The sequence below is a fragment of the Canis lupus genome, chromosome 4, assembly GCF_011100685.1.
Source record: "Canis lupus familiaris isolate Mischka breed German Shepherd chromosome 4, alternate assembly UU_Cfam_GSD_1.0, whole genome shotgun sequence".
Taxonomy (NCBI): domain Eukaryota; kingdom Metazoa; phylum Chordata; class Mammalia; order Carnivora; family Canidae; genus Canis; species Canis lupus.
Window position 1 is genome coordinate 68,372,755 of NC_049225.1, and position 23,128 is coordinate 68,395,882.

Genomic DNA, 23,128 nt, shown 5'->3' on the forward strand with positions numbered 1-23,128 from the left:
CTGGGGTGTGATCTTGGAGATTCGGGATCGAGTCCCACGTTGGGCTCCCTGCATGGAGCCTGCTTCTCCCTCTGCCTCTTTGTGTCTCTCATGAATAAATAAATAAAATCTTAAAAAAAAAAAAAAAAAGAAGCTAGTATCACAACTACACATTTTATTAAGAATTAATACTAGATTTTACATTTCAATAAAAGATCTTACACAAAATCGCAAATAAAAATAGTGTCTATCAAGTTATCTATTCTTGTAGGTTGGGTTCCTTAGAAGAAGAATGTGAGATGAGGATTGTGTTCAAGTGATTTACTGAGAGAATATGCTCAGGAAAATCCTACATGGGAGTGAGGCAGGCTAGCCAAGTAAAGCAAGCAAATTAGCAAGGAGTTGATTGCAGATATAATCTAGTTTCAGCCTGATTCTACGTGGAGATCTGAAACATAAATTATATCAGTTTGTTCTGCCTAGAAACAAGGGGGTTGGAATTTTATAGCCTTGTATCTGTCAGTCACTGGATATAGGCCATTCCAAGAGAGAGGCATGTAACTCTCAGGTCACCTAGGAGAGATGGGTTCTGTTGCCCATGAATAGCCCTCCAGCAAAGATCAGTAGCAGCAACACCAAAACAGTGACAAGTGGGGAACATCAAAGCAGTAAAAACAGTTCCTGAGATGCAATCAGGGCTACAACAGCCTCTAACCACATCCATATGTAAGTTCCATGGGTAAAGTTTCTCCTGAATTCAGTTCTAGAACAAGCATACTGTGCAGTCTATCATGGTTTGAATGCTGTAATAGTGATGATGATTATAATTATAATGTGGTATGTACTATGTGGCATTCATCTCCCAGAAAGGGTTTGCAAATATTAACTAATTTAATTCTTATAACAACCCATGATGGAGAAACTATTATAACACTTATTTTTACAGATAAAGAAACTGAGGCATAGGGAATATAAAGTTACACAGTTAATGGCAGACTGGGATTTGAACTTAGTAAAGTTCTAAAGTTCTAGATTTTTCTTACCTAGTAGAGAAAGAAAAATACACATTCTCTTTACCTTGTGTTAGTCTACAACCTGGGTTACAACTGACTGCATTGAGAGTTAACACTGGATTCAAAGGCATCTCTCTCTCCAGGCTAGAAGGAAGTCCAGCAGGCTATCAGAGGCATTGGATGAGACATCTATTCAATGATGCTGTAATCTGAATGCTGGCCAATTAATTAAATCACAATGTTTAAATGTGATAAAAAAGCCTGTGAAACATCAATAATAACACACCCTCAGCTAAGAGTACTTCATGGTCTGGAAATTTCCAGATTATCTATACGGACTAATGCAGATGTAAAACTAAAATCTCCTGAATCTCAACTAACCAGAATTCTTAGGGCACGATTTTATATATATATATATTAGTTTTTTCTTTTAACCAAGAGTTCACCAATTAGTCCATTTTGCTTCAACCCTTTGCTGTTAAAAATATCTATAAATATCATGCTGGGCATCAATTTTCATTGTTGTTAGGAGAGTCTCTTTGACAACATAAATGTTATAACTAAAGGTGCTTTCAAAGAAATATATTTCTCACTTGCCACAAGAAGTTTTGTAAAAACACTCAGCACAGTACCTGGCCTAAAGCAGAAATGCTCTGTGAATGTAAAATTAGTATTAGTATTGATACCATGAAGTAGAATGCAGAAAGACTACTAAATGATTGAAGATTTCTTTTTTTTTTTTGATTGAAGATTTCTTTTTCAACTTAAGTTTATTTCATTCTAATATAGTTTTTCATATTTATTGTAAATTTTTTAAAAAGAAAGAAGTAAAAAATAATGTAAATAAATAAATAGCTGGCAACTGCTAGCTGTGCTTCAGGAAATTGAGGTTTTAAAATGTCTTCTTTCCTTTTCTAAAATATCCTCCTTTCTTTCTTTCCTATTTCTACACATGTTCATCTTCTATCTGCACAACAGCTCTGTGTAATAAAGGGCAGTTGCTGTACCCAGTGCAGAGAAGAAAAAACATACAGAGGTTAAGTGACTTGCCTTCTTGGCAAAAACAGAACTAGAACCTCTGGCACTTGGCATATGAATCTCTCACCATGTGGCTTATGACCATTTTGCTACCAAACATTATTAATTACTAAGCACTAAAATACTCATGAGCATTGGTCATTCCATAGATTGATTTGGGTCCTTAACGTGTGGTGGGGAAGCTTTTTTAACCTCCTCCTGACAACTAAAAGCCCTAATTAGCTAAAATGTGCTCTTAATTGTTTTAAAATTTAAATTTTCACTTGTGATACCCTTTGGAGATATCATTTAACTCCAAAACAGAAATGAGACTAAAATAAATAGATATATACAGTCTTCCAAAGAAAATTAGAAAAATATAACATCTTACAATCAGCCAGAACTCCTTAGAATATTTTGCTTACAGCTCAATGAAAAACTGACTTCTAGAGGTAATTATAGAGATGGTAAGAGAAAATGGATTAGGATATATTGGCAGGATTTGCTGACAAGTTAGGTGTGAGAGAAAGGCTGAATCCCAAATTTTGGGTCTGAGCAGCAGGGTAAATGCAGAATTATTTCCGGGGATGAGGAAAATGGGAAAAACATGCTTGGGGAGATGAAATAAAGAGAATTTGTTTTTGAAAATGTTAAGGTGAAGGTGTTCAATATCCATTCAAATGGAGATGTCACATAGTCAGTTACATATCTTAGACCAAGACTCACAGGAGTGATCAGCTAGGGATAGAAATGTGGGAGTAATCTGGGTAGCAGGGAGCTAGATGAGATTACCAGGTAGAGAGTTCAGATCGAGATTTCTGATGACTGAGTATTAGAAGCACTAAGCCAATAGGATCCCACAGAAAAGATAGTGCAGTTAGGAAGGTAGGGATGCAGTATAGTATTCCAGAAATCAAGGGAGGAAACCATTTTAAGACATGTTCCCAAAGTAATGATCAATTTTATTAAATGCTACTAAGAATTCAATTAAGATGACTGGGACTAAACCATTGGGTTCTGCAACACGGTGTTCATTTTTTTTATTGATCCTGAAAAATGAGATTTCTATTGAAAATAAAGTTCTAATTAAAATGAGTCGAGATTTGAAGTGAGAAATTAAAAACAAAGAATAAACAACCAGTTCTTGTAGCTCAGACAGCGAAATAGAAAAGTAGGACAGTAGCTGAAAGGACAGATGGGGTTAAGCTTTCTGAGTTTTTTGTTTTATTTGTCTACACTGACTTTTGTTTGCTTTGTTAAATATGAGATACAGTACAGCATGTCTATGCTGTTGAGAGTAGTGTAATATAGAGAAAAAAGCAATAGTATGGAGGCAAGAAGGAATAACTCCAGGAGCAAAGTCCTTGATAGAAGAATAACATCAAGTGTACAAGTAATATATGAGCCATAGATTCAAGCATGGACAATTCATCCACTGTAGTAGGAGGGATGGTGAATGCACCAGAATAGAGGCAGAGAGTTTTATAATTGGTAGTAAAAACATGAGCAAGGCCTATTCTGCTTACCTCGATTTTATTAGTGAAAAGAGAAGAACAGGCATCAGAGTGATTTGGAGGAGAAGGAATTTGGAGGTTGGAGAAGAGAAGATATAAAAAGTGATCTTGGAGAGTAAGAAATGAACTGAGTAGGGGAATCTGTAGTATTGCCATCAAGTACTTGGGAACTGTAGCATGGTTTTGTGTTTTCCTCCAGTCATCCCAAACTAACTGTTCATCCACAGGCAGAGACTGCAGACAGTTGGATTTAACTAAGATTGGGGTTTGTGAGTATGACAATGGGAGACAACAGCAGAATTAAGAGTGTATACATTAAGAGTGTATAAAGAGTAATGATTATAGTAATGGTTACAGGATCTAAACTGGATAATGGGAGGAATAAGTACATATGCAGATTAATGGGAAAAGCAATAGTAAATGAATTAGAAATATCAGCTGATTCAAGAATGGAAAACTCTATAGTCCTTATCCCCCTTTCTACAATGGTACTAATATTTTTACAACAAAAAATTCTTAGAAAATGTTAACTATCATATAATATTATTGCATAATAGTCTACATTAGATGATACTAATTTGGTAGAAACTCAGTTAAACTTATACGGTTTCTCAGCAAATATTTACAAACTTTCATTTATATATTTCAAAACCTAAAGAAGAAGAGAGTCCAGTTAAACCAGCATTGTCTGTTGGGTTTGTCCAGTACTTAAATCTGTTTTGAATCATTCCTTTCAAACTCCATATCTAAATGAACTCCTAAGCACTTTGAATTCTTTTTTCTATAATGCTTCTTTTATCCGTATTATTTCCCTTTGATGTTTACCTCAGACCCATAAAAATACAACCTCCATCTGAAGACTCCAGCCTACATTGCATTGCAAGATTAACCTTCAGGCTCCCTGACTTATGCTCCATTTGTCACCTAAAGTGTCTCAAATACAGCTAATGTTGCTTTATGCTTTTATATAAAGCTAATATGCTTTATTTACAGTTCCCATTGTAAACTGTTCACAACTATGCAACACTTTCCAGTTAATCTGGAATTTTCTCTGCTTTTACATTGTTTTATGTTTTCCCCTTTTCTCCTTTTTTCTCTTCCATACCCCATCTTGTGTATGCTTAAACCTGCCCCTGGAATATTCAGAAGTTCCATTGTGCATTTAGGCAGCTGTGAGGGAGAGACCTTGAGAATCCTGAACACCAGAGGACCACAACTAGCTGGCAAAGATCTTCTTTGGAAGTCTTGGTCTGGAAACACTTCACAGGCTGTTTCCTGTGAGCTGGGCAGAGATTGCTCTTTTGGAAATCTCCCTCCTAGTCAGCTGCTTGTTGGCTGGCCTCTGTGCAAAAGTATGAGCCTTCAAAAGAAGGCAGAATTTTGCTTGGGAATCATTTGTTAAAGATGAGAATAGTTGTGATTTTGTGAATTCAAATCCTAAGATGAACCAACTCCCTTTTCTTTCTTCAAACGGTATGAATAAAGAGACAAATAAGTTTAATGATTTAACTAACTTTAACACTCTGTTACCCCCCACCCAAAACTCATTTTTTAAAGGGGAAAAAAAGGCCTTTGTTTATTTAAGCCATGGAGGTTTGACAGCATAGAGGTTTAGAACAGCTGGTGACCTAGCTAAATTATTCAGAGGGTGTGGCCAGAGGGAGGGACAAATATATAAGATAATGAGATATTGATATTTTATAGAACATAGTGGAACTGGTCATTAGATCTATAGCATAAAGAATTTGGTCAAATGCCATGCTATGAACTCTTTTCCTGAACGTATACTCTAAAAGCCTAAGAAAGTGTCACAAAACCTGCTGATGATTCAGGCTCTACACAGGAACATTTCTTTGTACTCTTTCTAATAGTAAGATAAAATGATGGCCTAAGGAAGACAGAATGCAAAGATATTGGTGGGTGACCTCTTGCATATAGGAAATACTTTAGGAACATTGCAAACTGGGCCTTCTGAAGTATGTCACTACTTCCTCTCCACATGTTCACAGCAGGCGCCCAAACAGCCAAGCTGGCCCCCTCCTTATTTCAGGGCAGACAGAGGTCAATGTGACTCAGGATAGAAAACTGCCAATGGGAAAGTGAAAACAGACCTAACTGAATGGATTGCAAACACTGAAGGAAATCATATCAAAGCTCATGAGGCTGACAGACTGACAGAGTGACCCACAGAATGTATAAAGTTCACCACTTTCTCATTGGCATTTTAGGTGCAATTCAGAGCAAAGTGTCAGTACAAAACACATGACTTGGACCTCCAACACTTTGCTTCCACAAAAATGGAATGTTCTCCAAACTCTGCATTTTTTCCCCTGTTATATTTGTGTTTCTAGGGAGAAATGTTAATGAGTATATTGTTAGAGAATGTTGTTGGTAAAAAATATGGAGCAAGTGTTTATTTTTCTTATTATATTTTTTAAAGACTCTACCATGGACTAAACTCAAGAAAATTGGTAATGTCTGGGGAACACATTAAAGATGGGCTGGTTATAATATACAGCCTAACTCAGAAAACCCCCAAATCAATTTGGTATTGGCTCAAGTATAGGTGGGTCTATTTCTGGGTACACACACACACACACACATTATTATTATTATTATTACTATTATTCTGTGTGTGTGTGTGTGTGTGTATGTGTATAGTCCTTATGCCAATATCACAGTCTTAATTGCTATAGCTTTATAGTAAATTCTCTTTTTTCCTTTATTCAGAATAATTTTGGCTATTTTAGATCCTTTGCATGACCATATAGGTTTAAGAGTCGACTTGTCAATTTCTACAAAAAAAAAAAAAAAGCCTTCTGGAATGTTAATTAGCTTACCATTGAAACCAGAGACCAATTTGTGAAGATGACAGTTTAACAGTATGGGATCATCCAATACAGAAACATGGTATGTCTCTACATTTCTTTATGTGTAATTTCTCTCAGCAATGTTTCGTAGCTTTCAGTATACATAACATGCACATATTTTTAAACGTTTTTCTCTGAAGATTTTGAGGTTTTTTGATGATATTGTGAGTCATATTGCTTTTAATTTTTAAATGTTTATTGCTAGTACATAGTCTTTTTTGCTAGTACATAGTACATTTTTTTGTGTCAGTGCTATAAACTGCAATCTTTCTAAATGCATTCATTAGTTATAAAAGCTTTGTTTTCTAGATTCATTAAAATTTTCTGTATACATGATCCTATTATCTGAAAACAAAGACAGTTTTACTTTTTTTGTTTCAAATTATATATTTTTTCCTTATTCTTATCTTATTACATAGGCTGCATTTATTACAATGTTTAATAGATATGATGAACATAATTATATTTGCCACTTTTCTGATTTTAGGAGATGGAAGGTCTTTTAATTTTTTACTAGTAAGCCTAATGTTAGGTGTGTAATTTTGTTGCAGACACTATAAATTGAGAAAATTCCCTACTATTTCTACCTAATCATCATTGGGTATTGAATTGTATTGAATGCTTTTTTTCTATATCTATTTGGATAATCATATTTTTATCTTTATTCTGATAGAATAGTTAATTACACTTATGTTAATGAAAAGCTAAACCAAATTTCAGTTTCTGAATTAATCCCATGCCTGCCTTTAACTTCACATAAAACATTTTTGAGGATTGTTGCATTGATGTTCATGAGAGGTATTGGTTTATAGTTTTATTTCCTTTCTTTTTTTTCTGGTTACTTTTTATCAGGTGATGCTGGTCTCATTAAATGAAGCAGAAAATATTCATTTATTTCCTTATTTTCTAAAAGAGTTTGTGATAGATTGGTATTATTTCTTCCTTAAATGTCTAGCAGAATTATGTAAAGTCATCCAGGACTGGATGCATTGTTCAGATATTTCAGATTACAAATTCAACTTCTTTAACTTAAATAGAGTTATTCAGATTTGTTATTTCTTCTTATGTATGTTTTGTTAATTTGTGTTTTGCAAGTAATTTGTGCATTTCACCTATGTTTAATTTATTTGTATACTATTTTTCATGATATTCCCTTACTATCCTCCATTTTATTTTTAAAGATTCATTTATTTATTTCAGAAAAAAAAAAGCTGGATGGAGGAGAGAGAGGGAGAGAATCTCAAGCAGACTATCTACTGAGCACAGAGCCTGAATGTAGAGCTCAATTCTTTGACCCTGAGATCATTATCTGAGCCAAAACTAAGAGTTAGATGCTAAACTGACTGAGCTACTCAGGTGCTCCTCCTTACTATCCTCTTAATGTCCATAGGAGCACTTATTCCTAACATTCATAATTTGTGTCTTATTCTTCTTGATCAACATTTCCAGAGTTTTACCAATTTCATTAAGCTTTTCACAGAAGCTATTTTTGGTTACAGTTATTTTTCTCTACTATATGTACATTTTCTATTTTATTGATTTCCAATATTAGCTTTATCACTTACTTTCTTCTCTTTACTTTGGGTTTTATTTGCTCTTCTTTTTCTAGTTTTTTATTTTATTTTACTTTATTTTTAAAAAGATTTTATTTATTTATTCCTGAGAGACACAGAGAGAAGGCAGAGACATAGGCAGAGGGGGAAGCAGGCTCCTCGCAGGAAGCCCAATGTTGGACTTGATCCTGGGACTCTGGGACCACACCTTGGGCCAAAGGCAGACACTCAATCACTGAGCCACCCAGGCATCACTTTTTCTAGGTTTTAAAGTAGAAACTGAGGTAACTATTTGTCACATTTCTTCCTTTTTAGTATAAGCATTTAACTTTCTTCAAAACACCACTTTAACTTCATAATATGAGTTTTGATGCTATTTTTTGTTATCATTCAGTTCAAAGTATTTTGTAATTTTTTTATTCTAAATGTATTGTATTATTTATAAATATTTGGGAATTAAAAACACTTTCAATTATTTTTTTAATAAATTTATTTTCTATTGGTGTTCAATTTGCCAACATATAGAATAACTTTCAGTATTGATATCTAGTTTAATTTACTTTTGGTCATAAAATTAAAATTACTAACTATATTAATGCCAGAGTAACAATACCTATATTAGACAAACTAGATCTTAAACCAAAGACTATAACAAGAAATGAAGAAGGGCACTATATCATAATAAAAGGGATGATCCAACAAGAGGATCTAATAATTATAAATATTTATGCCCCCAACATGGGAGCACTCAAATATATAAAACAATTAAGAATAAACATAAAGGAACTAACTGATAATAATACAATAATAGTGGGGACACCCCACTTATATTAATAGATCATCTAAGCAGAAAGTCAACAAGGAAACAATGGCTTTGAATGACACACTGGACCACATGGACTCAACATATATATTCATAACATTCCATCCTAAAGAAGCAGAATACACATTCTCTTCAAATACATATGGAACATACTAGGTAACATACTAAGTCACAAATCAGGCCTCATCAGGTACAAAAAGATTAATATCATACTATGCATATTTTCCAATCATAACACTATAAAACTTGAAGTCAACAACAAGAAAAACTTTGGAAAGACCATAAATACACTACTGAACAATGAATGGTTCAACCAGGAAATCAAAGAAGAAATTTAAAAATACATGGAAACAAATGAAAATGAAAACACAGCAGTTCAAAATCTTTGAGATGCAGCAAAAGCCATAAGAGGGAAGAATATAGCAATACAGGCCTACTTCAAGAAGCAAGAAAAATCTCAAATAAACAACGTAACCTTGCACCTAAAGAAGCTAGAAAAAAAAGCCTAAAGCCAGCAGAGGAAGGGAAATAATAAAAGTTAAAGCTGAAATAAATGATATAGAAACTAAAAAATAATGGAACAGATCAACGAAACCAGGAGCTGGTTCTTTGAAAATAACATTGACAAACCTTCAGCCAAACTTCTCAAAAAGAAAAGACAAATGACCCAAATAAAAAAAGTCACAAATGAAAGAGGAGAAATCAAAACCAACACCACAGAAATACAATTACAAGAGAATATTATAATAAACTACATGCCAACAGATTGGACAATATTGCAGAAATGAATAAATTCTTAGAAATATATAAACACCAAAACAGAAAGAAATAGAAAATTTGAACCAAAAATCTCCCAATCAACAAAAGTCCAGAGCCAGATGGCTTCATGAGTAAATTCTACCAAACAATTAAAGAGCAGCTTATATCTATTCCTCTCAAACTATTCCAAAAAATAGAAATGGAAGGAAAGCTTCCAAATTCATTCTATGAGGTCAACGTTATCCTGATACCAAAATGAGACAAAGACTGCACTAAAAAAGAAAACCACAAGTCAATATCCCTGATGAACATAAACACAAAAATTCTCAATAAAATGCTATCAAATCAACTTCAACAGTACATTATAAGACTCATTCACCACAATCAAGTAGGATTTATACTTTGGATCCAAGGGTGGGTCAATATTTGCAAATTAATCAATGTGATATACCACATTAATGAAGGATTAGAACCATACAATCCTTTCAATAGATTCAGAAAAAGCATTTGACCAAGTATAACATCTATTTGTGACAAAAACCCTCATCAAAGTAGAGTTAGAAGGAGCATGCCCCAAGATAATAAAGGCCATATATGAAAAAGCCACAGCTAATATCATCCTCAAAAAGGAAAAACTGAGAGCTTTTCCTCTATAGTCAGGACAAGACAGGGATGTCCACTCTCATCGTGACTGTGTAACAAAGTACTAGAAGTCTTAGCTGCAGCAATTAGATAACAAAAAGAAATAAAAGGCACACAAATCATCAAGGAAGAAATCAAACTTTCATTATTTGCTGATGACACAATACTCTGTAGAAAACCTGAAAGACTCCACCAAAAAAACTGTTAGAAATAATACCTAAATTCAGCAAACTGACAGGATATAAAACCGATGCATAGAAGTCTGTTGTATTTCCATACGCCAATAATGAAGCAGCAGAAAGAGAAATCAAGGAATCTATCCCATTTACACTTGCACCAAAAACAATACACTTAGGAATACACCGAACTAAAGAGTTTGTAAAAGACCTGTACTCTGAAAATTATAAAACACTGATGAAAGAAATTGAAGAGGACACAAAGAAATGGGGAAAAAATTCCATACTCATGGATTGAAAGAACAAATATGTTAAAATATCTATGCTATCCAAAGCAATCTACACATTTAATGCAACCCCTATATTCATACCAATAGCATTTTTCACAGAGCTAGAACAAACAATCCTAAATTTGTGTGGAACCATAAAAGACTCAGATAACCAAAGCAATCTTAAAAGAAAGCAAAGCAAAGCTAAAGGCATCACAATTCTGGACTTCAAATTATATTATTATAAAGCTGTAGTGATCAAGACAGTATAGTACTGGTACAAAACCAGGCACAACTGAACAAAAAAGAAATCCCAGAAATGAGCCCACAACTATATGGTCAATTAATCTTTGATAAAGTAGGAAAGAGTATCTAATGGAAAAATGACAATCTCTTCAACAAATAGTGTTGGGAAAACTAGACGGCCACATGCAGAAGAATGAAACTGGGCCACTTTCTTACACCATACACAAAAATAAATTCAAAATGGATTAAAGATATAAATATGAGGTGGGAAACCATTAAAATCCTAGAGGAGAATGTAGACAGTAACTTCTTTGACCTTGGCCATAGCAACTTCTTTCTAGATGAGTCTCCTGAGGCAAGGGAAACAAAAACAAAAATAAACCATTGAGACATCATCAAAATAAAAAGCTTCTGCACAGCGGAGGAAACATCAACAAAACTAAAAGGCAGACTACCATACAATTTACAAAAGGCAGTAAAAGGAGAAGATATTTGCAAATGACATATCTGATAAAGGGTTAGTATCCAAAATACAAAAAGAACTTATAAAACTCAACACCCAAAAAACAAACAATCCAGTTAAAAAATGGGCAGAAGATATGACTAGACATTTCTTCAAAGATGTACAAATGGCCAATAGACACATGAAAAAGTGCCCAACATCACTGACCATCAGGGAAATACAAATCAAAACTACAATGAGATATCATCTCACACCAATCAGAAGAGCTAAAATTAATGACACAGGGACCAACGGATGTTACTGAGGATTCAGGGGAAGGGGAATTTTCTCACCCTGTTGGTGGGAGTGCAAATTGGTGCAGCCACTTTGGAAAAGAGTATGGCAGTTCCTCAAAAAGTTAAAAATAGAATTACTCTATGATCCAGCAATTGTGCTACTTAGGTATTTATCCAAAGGATATAAAAATATTAATATAAAGGGAATACATGCACTTCTATGTTTATAGTAGCATTATCAACAACAGCCAAATTATGGAAAGAGCCCAAATGTTCATCAATTGATGAATGGATAAAGAAAATGTGATGTATATATACAATGGAATATTACTCAGCCATCAAATTACTCTTGTCATTTGCAACAATGTAGATGGAACTGAAGTGTATTAAGCTAAGTGAAAGAAGTCAAAGAAAGACAAATACCATATGGTTTCACTCATATGTGGAATTTAAGAAACAAAACAGATGAACATAGAGGGGAAAACAGGAAAAGCAAGAAACAGACTCTTAAATATAGAGAACAAACTGATGGTTACTAGAAGGGAGCTGGGCAGGGGGATAGGTGAAATAGGTGATGGGGATTAAGGAGGGTACTTGTGATGAGCACTGGGTATTATATGTTAAGTGCTGAATCAGTGAATTCCATACCTGAAACTAATATAACACTATATGTTAACTAACTGGAATTTAAGTAAAAACTTGGAAGAAAATAAATACGTAAAATTACTAACTACATTAATTATAAATTATTAAAAATTCAGTCCTTTTTGTTTACTTAACCTTTAATGGTTCAGCATATATCTGGGTGAAAGTTTCATATGAACTTGAAGGAGCATGCATTATTCTTTTTTGAGTTCCTTTAGAAATCAAGTTGGTTGACAGTAGTGTTCAGGTCATCTCTGTCTTCTGACAGAGATGGTAGGTTCTTTAAATTCTGTCAGTTTTTGCTATATCTATCTGAGGTAATTTTCCCTATTTCAAAATCTACTTAGTCTGATATTAATAAAGCCATTCCAGCTTTCTTATGTTTACACATATTCTGAGTAAATAGTGTATCTTTTTTCATTCTTTTTACTTTCATCTATCTGATTTTCTTGTACATGTCATATAGGTCTATTTTTGTGCATAATAATCTCTGCCTTTTAAAATGGTATGTTTATATAATTTATAGTTAAAATAGTTATCAGTATGATTGTTGCTTTTAAATCTACCATTTGCAACTCATGTGCTAATTGCTCATCTGCAGTTTGTCCAATGTTCCTCTTTTCTTGGTTCTTTATAATTATTTATGTACATTTTAAGATTCCATTTTATATTCACCATTGATTTATTTTATATTTTGTTGAATAGTCATGGGTTTATATTAAGCTTCTGTACCTTAATAGAGTCTATTTTCAAATAATATTATACTACTTTATGTGGTACACTTGCAAAAATATGCTTTTTAGACAGAAGCACATAAATATAATAGATAATAGTCTGCCCTTGAGAGACTTATTAAAGAGATGTGCACTGACCCTGGTGGGCGTGGTGCCTTAGGGTAGGGAACTCCAGGTTCAGGGGTACTAAGAGAATGGTCTAGATTAAAGATCCTCTTGACCTTGCAGACTTTCACCTGCTGGAAAGGGCAATAGCTAGAAGTCGACTGCAGCAATGTCTTCTAAGTTTCAAGGCCCAGGGTCTACGGGCAATATTATCTCTTAATATTGACTATGCTCTTCAGCGTTATGTCCTCAGGCATTAGTTAGTCTCTTGATCAGAGCTTCTAATTTGAGATAGATTGGGAAATAATTTCTTTCAGAATTAAACTCAAAGTAAAAACTCAGAGTGGGGAAAAAAAGGATAAAAATCAAGAAAATTTTAGACAAAGTGGTGAAAGTAATTGAATTTTCACTGATTGACAATTTCTCTGAATTTATTGCTAGGTTAGTATAATTAACTAATTCTTAAACTCATATAATTATCCTGGTAACTACCAAAATTTTATGATAACTTTCTCTTCTTTAGATCTTCCCCTTCTTTTCAAAACCTTCTGCTTCACAAGGGCCTAATTTCCTATTTTCACATATTTCTGTATATTGTTAAATGTCTAAATATTTTCCCCAGATTGAGGCTGTTTCTAATACTATTGTAAATATCGAATTTTAATAATTATATTCTGTATAATTTTATTAACAATTTATGTATAAATAATGACATCAGTACTTAGGAGAACTCAATTGATCTGTACTAACAAATTTAGTTTTCACACACATACACACACACACACCGTAGTTAAAACCAATGATTATTTCAAAAAAAAATTAAAGTTTTTTTTTCTTCTTTAAATGGGACCATTCTACCCAAAAGAGGGACTACTTCTTTTTTTTAAACTATAAGGACAATTTTGGCCTAATTATATGTTAAACATTTATTAAGCTGTCACATAAAGACAGAATGTGTACCTAATATTAAAAAGCTCTGTTCTGTCCTCAAAGAGCTAACATTCTAAAAGTTAACAGAGAGAGAAATAATGTAAACAAACATGGTCAGGCATGGATTTAAACTCACTAGAAATTATCCTTATTATAGTTTCTTTTTTTGATCTTTCCCTGATTATGTACAAATAGATTTTTGGCATGTGAAATGATGTCATTGTTTAAATTGGCAGTTTAGGAAATTGGCTTGACCTGACTCCATCTCTTTCAGCCTGAGGGATAGTCCCATCTTGGGTGGCCTTTCCCATCAGGAAAGTGTCTCAGACAGGAGGCCAGAGCCTGGCTTATGACATATAGCACAGGAATTTTCCAGAGGCAGCTCTGAGATAAAACCTTCTCCAATAGCTGGAATATTAGTTGATTCAAACAGACATGGATTTGCTGAAGTCCAGTGGCTTTCAGGCTTCATAGTAGAGAGAGAGAAAAAAAATTCAAACTTGTTCAACCCATCATATAGCGTGATTTCTAAACATTCTTGCTAACAAACCTTTAAAAGTTAGAGTTAAAATGTTGATGAAATGCACAAAAGATACAAAAGGTGAAGTTAGCTGTGGTGGAAGATAAACAATGGGGAGAAAACTACCTAGGTATAATGGTGTGACATATAGCCCTCACTATTTTTTCCCTATGCACAGAAAAGGGATTGCCTTCCAATGCCTTGTAAGAAGTTTTGGTAAGAGGAAAAAGTTCTGAGATGTGATAGGGATCTCCCCACAGCATAAACTGATCATGAAATTATTTACATTGATCTCCTTAAATATAACATGCCTAGAAATGGTGCAAACACTGTGTTCCATGCCCATGTCTCTTTGAATTGGCTTGAATTAAACTTCTAACTAGACTAAGGACTGGTATGTATTTTCCAGCTCATGCCTTTAATAAAACCTTAATCTGTTTTTATTGACAGAACCCTAAGGAAAGCACAAGCCTCATATCATAAGGCCTGAACGTGGTGCTCTATGAAGAGAATGACTGAAAGAAAAGTTAAAGGTAGGAGTATATAACCTAGAAAGGAGAAAGTGATTTCTATTTTTTTGGATAACCATTAGGTAATTACATATAAATTTATTATAATATGTGAGTTTATGAACGGGAAGTGAAAACATTTCCATTAAAAGCTTTGTGAGTTTGGTTCACCAGTAGCATTATTTAAGTGGCCAAAAAGGATGTGTAGCACAAAGCTGGCAGGAAGGTGCTCCACACTGCAGGATAGAGTACTGTCTGGTTCTAATGCATTGAGTGTCCAGAAAATAAAGCACCACTCTGACATTTGTTGGCCACAAAGAATCCACGGAGGCAATGGCTATGGAAATGATCATGGAAAATGAGGCAGAGATGTTAATTTCTTGCCAAATATCCATGTGCTCCTCACATTATTAGTCTCATTACAATTAAGTGAGCCTATATGGCTATTTGACTACTTCTGGTCAATGCTCTGTGAGCAGAAATGACCTGTTTACTTTTAGGCCAAGGCATTCAAGAACCAATGCAAGTCCTTCCAGAATTTCTTTCTTTGCCTTAATGATTCTTCAGGTCACTTACTGAGTTGGAAATATGATAAGATGGTGGAACCTTTTTTAGATTGGAACTCCAAGTTACATCTTGGAGGAGAATTCCATGCTGTCTCAGAATGGTTTTCTGATCCTCAGAGAATTTGGCATAATCTGAGTAAGAATGAACTTTTATGGTTTGTTGGAAGGGAATTGGGTGGGGGATGGGCTAAGTGGAAGATAGGCATTAACGAGGGCACTTGTGTGATGAGCACTGGGTATTATACGCAAGTGATGAATCACTAATTTCTATTCCTGAAACCAATACTACACTATACATTAAGTAACTAGAATTTAAATAAAAATCTGAAACAAATAAACAAAAAGAAAACTTTTAAGTGTGCAGACACTGAGATTTCAGGGTTTGTTTGTTACTGAAGCATAACTGACTGACTATAGGAAATTATACCAATGGGAAGGAAATGTTAGATGCCACACAATAGGCAGCTAAATGTGTTCATGAGACATTTATAGGAATATCTAGAATACTGTTTAGAGACTTTAGAAATATTTAAATAATACACAGGTTAATATTCAGTAAAATAAAGGTTATTACTTTTCATGTAATCCTTCCTCTTTAAACCTTATAATGCTGTAAATTAGAAGTGATAGAAATATCATAGATGGTTTTTCCATTTCCTTTATTTTATATGTGTATCCCCTTAAAGCCTAATGTGAAAAGTTCCTTGCCCTTACCCACTCAGTAAATTAATGACAAGGAGAAAATGGTATGAACTGCAGCCTGGGGCGTATATTAGGAGCTAGGTAGGCATAGTGAAAGCCCTTTACAGATTACTTCATTTCCCAGCTCTCTCAATTTGTTAGTGCTCCCCTTCAATGCTCTTATAGTACTTTGCTCTACTGGTACAACTTTGTATCCACTGCAGTTTGTGAATTCCACAGTGAAATACTTCATCATAAAGACTATTAATCTTTGTCTCTAGTGTCCAACATAGGGACTGCAGCAAAAAAATGAACTAAACAAAATTTTATTGAATAAATGAAAGCTCAGGTGGTATTAACACTGAAGAAAGTTTTGGGTAGTGTAATGCTTTGGATATATGAAAATATGTACATTGAAATTATGTAAAAAAAATCCACTGATAATTTTGGATATTAGAGCAAAAAAATATCTTCTCCCATTCTGGTAAAAATATATCTCTTCCCAACCAGCTCAGAGGTTAGAATTCTCAAAATTGGTGTGTACTTTGGTCTGAGTATTAATTAAATAGAAATACACCTGGGAAAATGGAATGACATACAATTATTTATCTGTTAACGCCTTGGTACAAATTAACAAACCATATAGTCTTAGACAATAGGTTCCTGATGGAAAGGGATGTATAGAACATTCATTTTTAAGGAAGTCGGAGCAAGAATATCGATCTACCTGGACAGGTAAGATATCAGAGTGTAAAATCTGGGCCATCATTTAATGGCTTTATTAAAGTCATGAAAACATGAGAAAGGTGAACATTTTGTCATCACTTTGTAAAATTACAAATTAGACTCCATTTATAAGTGTCTCATGGGTAATTTCTTAGCTGCCTTTCTTTTTTCCTCAGCACTTTCTAATACCTATCTTTATATTGTAGAGAAAAGGGAGGGGAAGGGAGGGGTTAAATTATAAATTCCCTTTTCACATTATGTAATATGACATTGAGGTTGATATGTAATACGACATCTTGTGGGCAAATTCACTGCAATGTGTTTTATCAGTCAATGCTTAAAATCTTGATAACATAAATTTATTTTGAGTTGTCCTTATCTAATCAAACATAACTTACACTTTAATATCATCTAAATGAAATCATCAGATTAAAATTAGGAAAATACAGACTTCTATGGCAGTGTCTGTTCCCTATAAGAAAGGACACAGCTACTAGTAGTAGTCCCTACTAGTAGACGTAGCTATGCTAATATTGATTATTATATTATTCCTTTAGGTTTCATTTACTTAGGTACCAAATCAATTTGGTATATCCTTAGGTGAAGCAGCACAGTGTCCTCAATAAAATAAACAACATTGTCTAAGGTGTGAACATAATCCACAGATACCATGCAAACTAAATCAAAAGTTTTAGTGGAAAACAATTTTCTACACTTTCATGATGTTTGGAATAATAGCTTCCTTTCCTTTAAAAGAGATAGTTTTGTAATCTATATAAGCACTCCTAAACAATAGAGTTTAGTTTTTCCTGGTTTGAAAATTTCCACAAAAGGAATAAAGCCATAAGTATTCTTTTATGTTCTATTCTATTCATTGAGTATTCTAAGATTCACCTATGTTGTATGTAGCTATGTAGTCATACATGTGATATGACTATGTCATAATTTTATTCATCCTGCTAATGAGAGACATTGTTTTCCAGCTTGTTTAAAGCATTATGAACATTTTTTTTTAAAAAAAGATTTTATTTATTTATTCATGAGAGACACAGAAAGGGAGAGAGAGAGAGAGGCAGAGACACAGGCAGAGGGAGACACAGGCTCCAAGCAGGGAGCCTGATATGGGACTCGATCCCGGGTCTCCAGGATCACGCCCTGGGCTGAAAGCAGGCGCCAAACCGCTGAGCTGCCTGGGCTGCCCGCATTATGAACATTTGAAAAAATGTGGCAAGAATTCAAATATATAAGAACTAAAACTAAAACCAAAAATTTGAAACAATATTTTATTCTTGTTTCCTCATATATTTGTTACTGAATCTTGACTGAGAATATATCTAAATTGTCAGTGAAGGGATGGAAGAGAGAAAAACTTGGATGGATCCTAGAAATCATGAAGTCAAATCTTTTACTTAATAGATGAGGAAACAGAGATCCAGAGAAGATTTAACTTGGTCACAATGACATAATTGCAGACAAGAGTCAAGAATGAAAGCCAGCCCTCCAACTTCAGTGATACAGAATTCTCTTAACTTTTCATGTCAAATTTCTCCACCAGCACCAGTTTCTACCAGTAGTAAAGTGATAAAGACCATCTGGAAACTTCCTGATAGTCTACCCAAATGGATCAGTCCATAGCCAAAAGTAGCTTAAAAACATTGATGCCATATATATATATATATATATATATATATATATATATATATATATATAATTATGTTTTGAGCATTAATTTACCATGAGAGATGGGACACTAAAAATACTTGAGGAAATTCTTTTGGATTTTAGATGTATAATATTTATTATAAAATTATAGAATAATGTTATTTTGCTTTTAAAAGTTTTTTCGTTTTGTTTTTGTTTTTAAATTTTCATTTTATCTTTACAAGTCATTTGCTATTTAAGGAATAAAACAAAACCAAAATGGCTTGCTCAATATCATATAAAAAGTTTGTCATAAATTGGGAAGCAAAATCAAGCTGTTTTTTGTTTTGTTTCATTTTTTTCAAAGAAAGGAAATGCGAAGGAAGAAAAGTCATTCCAGAAGAAACATTCCGGGTGGCATATTGGAGAAGACTCTCTATAAAGTTCTGTGCAATTAAAAACAAATAACTTCCTTCTCGACAGTTTGAAATTTCAATATTTTTAGAAAGAGAATTTTAAAATGTTCTTCCACTTACAGTAAAGTTCTGAAACAAGAAAGTAGATTATATTAATGTAAATGTTATGACTTGAGATAAATAAGACATCCAATAGGTTATTCCTGCACTCCCTGCACTAGATTAGATAACTTGATACTCAATATTGACCATGACATTCATCTTGTCCTTTTTAGTATGACATAGATAGAAAGATGATGTGCATGTAAATCAGCAGCTAAGGGAGATATAAAGAGTAAAATAAATACATCTATAGATATTTAGAGATGCCAATGAGCAAGTTTCTGGCAAAAGCCATTGATAAAATGTGGAGGCCGAGAAAATTAAGGCCATTCCACTTTAAGTTCAGGGTTATCACAAGTACAGCCATCCCAGGCCCCTGTGAATAAGAACTGAACTTGTCAGTTACAGGAAGAAAACAGCTTACAGTTTAACGTCCTAGAAAGTCTCATATTAGAATAAAAACAGAGCCCAAGCTAAGGGCAGGAAGCCCCTATTAGAATGAGAACAGAGCTCAATGCCCTTGAAGGCCCCATATCAAAATGTAAACAGAATTTGAGGAATTGCTCCACCCTTTCTGGAGGTCCCCTAGACCAGCCCTTAAAACTAAGCTGGAACCCACCTCGGGGGTCCAAGCCCCTGCTCCGCTGTGTCGGGTATACTCGGACCCAAGCTCGAGCTTGTAATAAACCCTCGTGTGTTTGCATCGGTGTCGGCTCCTTGGTGGTTTCTCGGATTCGCGATCTTGGGCACAACAAAAAGAAGCTGAGCCAGTGGATTTTTGTCCTCAAAAATGTTTTCACCGTGTGTCTCTAGGCAGTGTTGACATTTTTGTATTCTATTATATATATGTTTTTTTCTTCATTTGGTTTTGCTTTGGCTTGTTTCTAAATCAAATTACATTTCCTTTTGATTCTTACCTCGAAGTTAGACTTTCCAAATAAAAATATTCCCCTCTGTTTTATTTCCTAAAATAGCCTGAGATAAAGGGAAGACTAGAGTTTTACCTTTTTTGAAACTTGTATTTAGTTGCAATGCAAAATTTTTAACTTTTTATAGTTAACCAACATCTGTATCATCATCATTACCAAACTATATGGCTAGTATTTATTGGGCACTCATTTATGTTATACGATTTGACCTCCTGCATTAACATGCCTGTTTTAGCAATGAATTGGAATTTACCTTAGATGACTGAAATATGCATAGTGCTTTCAGTTGTCCCTGAACTACTGGTGCCACGAAAAACTGCAACTAATATTGAAATAAATAGCAAAAAATATCTTACCAATGAGCTTGAACTTCACCAACAAATGATGCTAGTCTATTATCCCACAAGTCAAGTTCAGCCTCATAGAGCAAGAACAGAGGAAAATGAGAATGTAATTTTTGATTCAATGTAAATGGTCACATTTCAAGGGGATATGTTATTTGTGAATATGATAAAAGAAACATACAATTCAATGCATACTTTTATATTCTTTCAATAGATATCTAGTGCTGAAATCCTAAAAATTCTTGATAATGTTGATAAAGTAAGGCTTGTGCTAGAACAACCAGGAAGAAAAGGTGTAGCAAGAAGCACGACATTCTGTTCTGCTGTCACTAAGGGTATTTTCTATAGAGATTAAGTGATATACATAAAGTGTATGACACCAATCAGGCAAACTGTAAATGTATGATAGTTTTATAGAAGGTGATTTCTGCCCAGCAGGGCACCCAAATCAAGAGTTTTTAGAGTAGAATGGTCCACAGCTGCATTAGTGCTCTGTTATCTGAAAGAGAAAACCACCACCACCAACAACAAAAACTAGATAATTCAGCAGTATAAAAAAGACCTGAACAGAACCAATTCTATTGAAAAGGATATTTTCTAGTGTAAAGGCATTTCATTATATGCCTATTCTTTCAACTGGCACTTCTGTATAAAATTGTTTGACAGCATGGTAGATGTTTATGGCAAATGAAGAGAAAAACTATATTGCTATGACTAGAGAAGGAACAAACAGTGGTTTGAGTTTCTGCTTTCAGGAATGTGTTAAATCTTCCATGAGATATGTGTTTTTGTTTTTTTTACTTTACCTCAAAACAATTAAATATCTTAAGTAAAATATTAACTGTTTAATTAAAATGTTTGTGACTTTTAGATGCATTAATAGCTATAATAAGAGCTGAAAATACAAGATCTAGGAAGAGCTCTTGACACTCGAACAAGTTGAAGATAGGTTTTAAAACCAAATTTGTAACTCACTCCCTACAAAACCATCAGGAAATCATACCTCTGATATGATGACCTGATGGGAGGACGAATGGCCTATTTCTCTGGTTTGCTGTTAGAAAAAAATTAGCTTCCTTGCAGAGTTTCATCTGTATCCTCACCCTCCAAAAACAAATACACTCAGTCTCCATGTTCCTCCCTCTTTTCCCATTTAAACTCTTCTGACCCTGCCCCATTTTGAAAGCTTTGAAGTTCAAAGGTGCACTCTGGTATTGTCTCTTGTTTGCAAAGACCCAATAGAATTTAAATCCTTTTAACTAACTACTTATTTCCTATATGCACCCTTAAAGCAACAGAATAGCTTACTATCAAGCAAATAGCCTTTTATTGCTTCTAAAGAGTTGCCACCTAATTGAGTAATGTGAATAAACTTAATAATGGAACTATCATATAAATAACATTTTCTAAGAGGGTAGAACCTAAATGTTCTTGCCACTCTCCTCCCACAAAACAGAACAAGATAATGTGTGAGGGAATAGATGTGTATCAAACCACCATGATGCAACTTAAAGTATCTTACAATTGTATTTGTCAATTATACCTCAGTATAGCTTTAAAAAATTTTAAATAATTAAATGAAACAAATAAAATGGCCTAGAGCTCTCTCATCTCTTGAAGTTATCTCCTCAGGACACCTAAAGGACATTTCAAAAAACACTGCTTATAAAGGGATAGGAAAAAAGAATATTTTTAAGAGGTGCAGGTAGTTTCTGACTTACAAATTTAAAATGTGTTGACTAGAGAAAAAATGTGTGAAAAATAAATGACTATATTATCAATTCTTGAAAAAAATATAAAGGTAGTGAAAACAAAAGGAAGTACAAGAGGAAAAGTTAACACATAGCAGACTTTTCTTTCTTTTCTCTTTTAAATGTTTCTCCTCTCAGTATTTCCTTCCACTATGGCAAATTCCTCTAATGAGATAGTCTTCTCCCTCCCTCTGTTTGCTGGATATTTGTTGTGTCGTGGCATCCCGGGACCTGACCTCCTTCTGGTGTTTGTGGAGTCCTCTACTCTGTGCCGTGGTGAGCAGCACAGACGGCCTCTACCCTAATAGCCAGACAGGTCAGATGCTTGCTTCCCAAGCTTCCCAGGGCTACAGTGCAGTCCATGGGAGCAACCTGATATTTCTCCATCTCAGAATAAGATGTAAGATGATCATAACCCAGAGGAGTAGGTGTGGTGGAGAAGCTGCTATAGTGGAGACAAGAGCGGTGTAGAAATGCCCTGTTCCCCCAGGTTCAATATTTCTTCCATCACTTCAACAACAAATTCTATCCTGATGGCCAAAGGGGGTCCTGGATGATTTCCCCAGCTATAAGGGTCATGACACGGTCAGCAGTCTCCTGAGTATTTCATGTGCCGTCCTGAAGGAAACTTCTAGCACATGTCTGGGAGTTTAAGTCCTTGACCACTAATGTAATTTGCATGCTATGCATACAGAGGCAAATTATCTAGTATCATCTGTAAACTGAAGGAAATAGTATCCAGTTCACTGTTCTGTGGTATTAGATAATTCATGTAGAGTACCTGGCATAACGTTAGCCCATAATAAATAGTAGCTCTCATTGTCATTGTTAAAATTTCTATAATTAACTCTTGTGACTATTTCCATTACTAGTCTACCCTGCCTCTTCTAGCTTGTGAACTGTCAGCCCTAATGTCCAGTTTCTCCATCT

General features: G+C 34.3%; 1 long non-coding RNA gene across 3 annotated transcripts in view; it reads left to right on the forward strand.

The window, feature by feature from the left end:
* The window catches only part of LOC119871553, a 32,280-nt gene that overhangs the window by 5,190 nt on the left and 3,962 nt on the right, over positions 1-23,128 (forward strand). Inside the window, exons 2-5 of one of the 3 annotated variants that reach the window (XR_005358524.1) lie at positions 6,254-6,433; positions 8,060-8,230; positions 14,984-15,066; positions 19,024-19,595. This is a non-coding gene — a long non-coding RNA (uncharacterized LOC119871553). Of the gene's footprint in view, positions 1-6,253; positions 6,434-8,059; positions 8,231-14,983; positions 15,067-19,023; positions 19,596-23,128 lie in introns of those variants that run through there. The other 2 variants (XR_005358525.1, XR_005358526.1) reach the window with 2 other exon arrangements.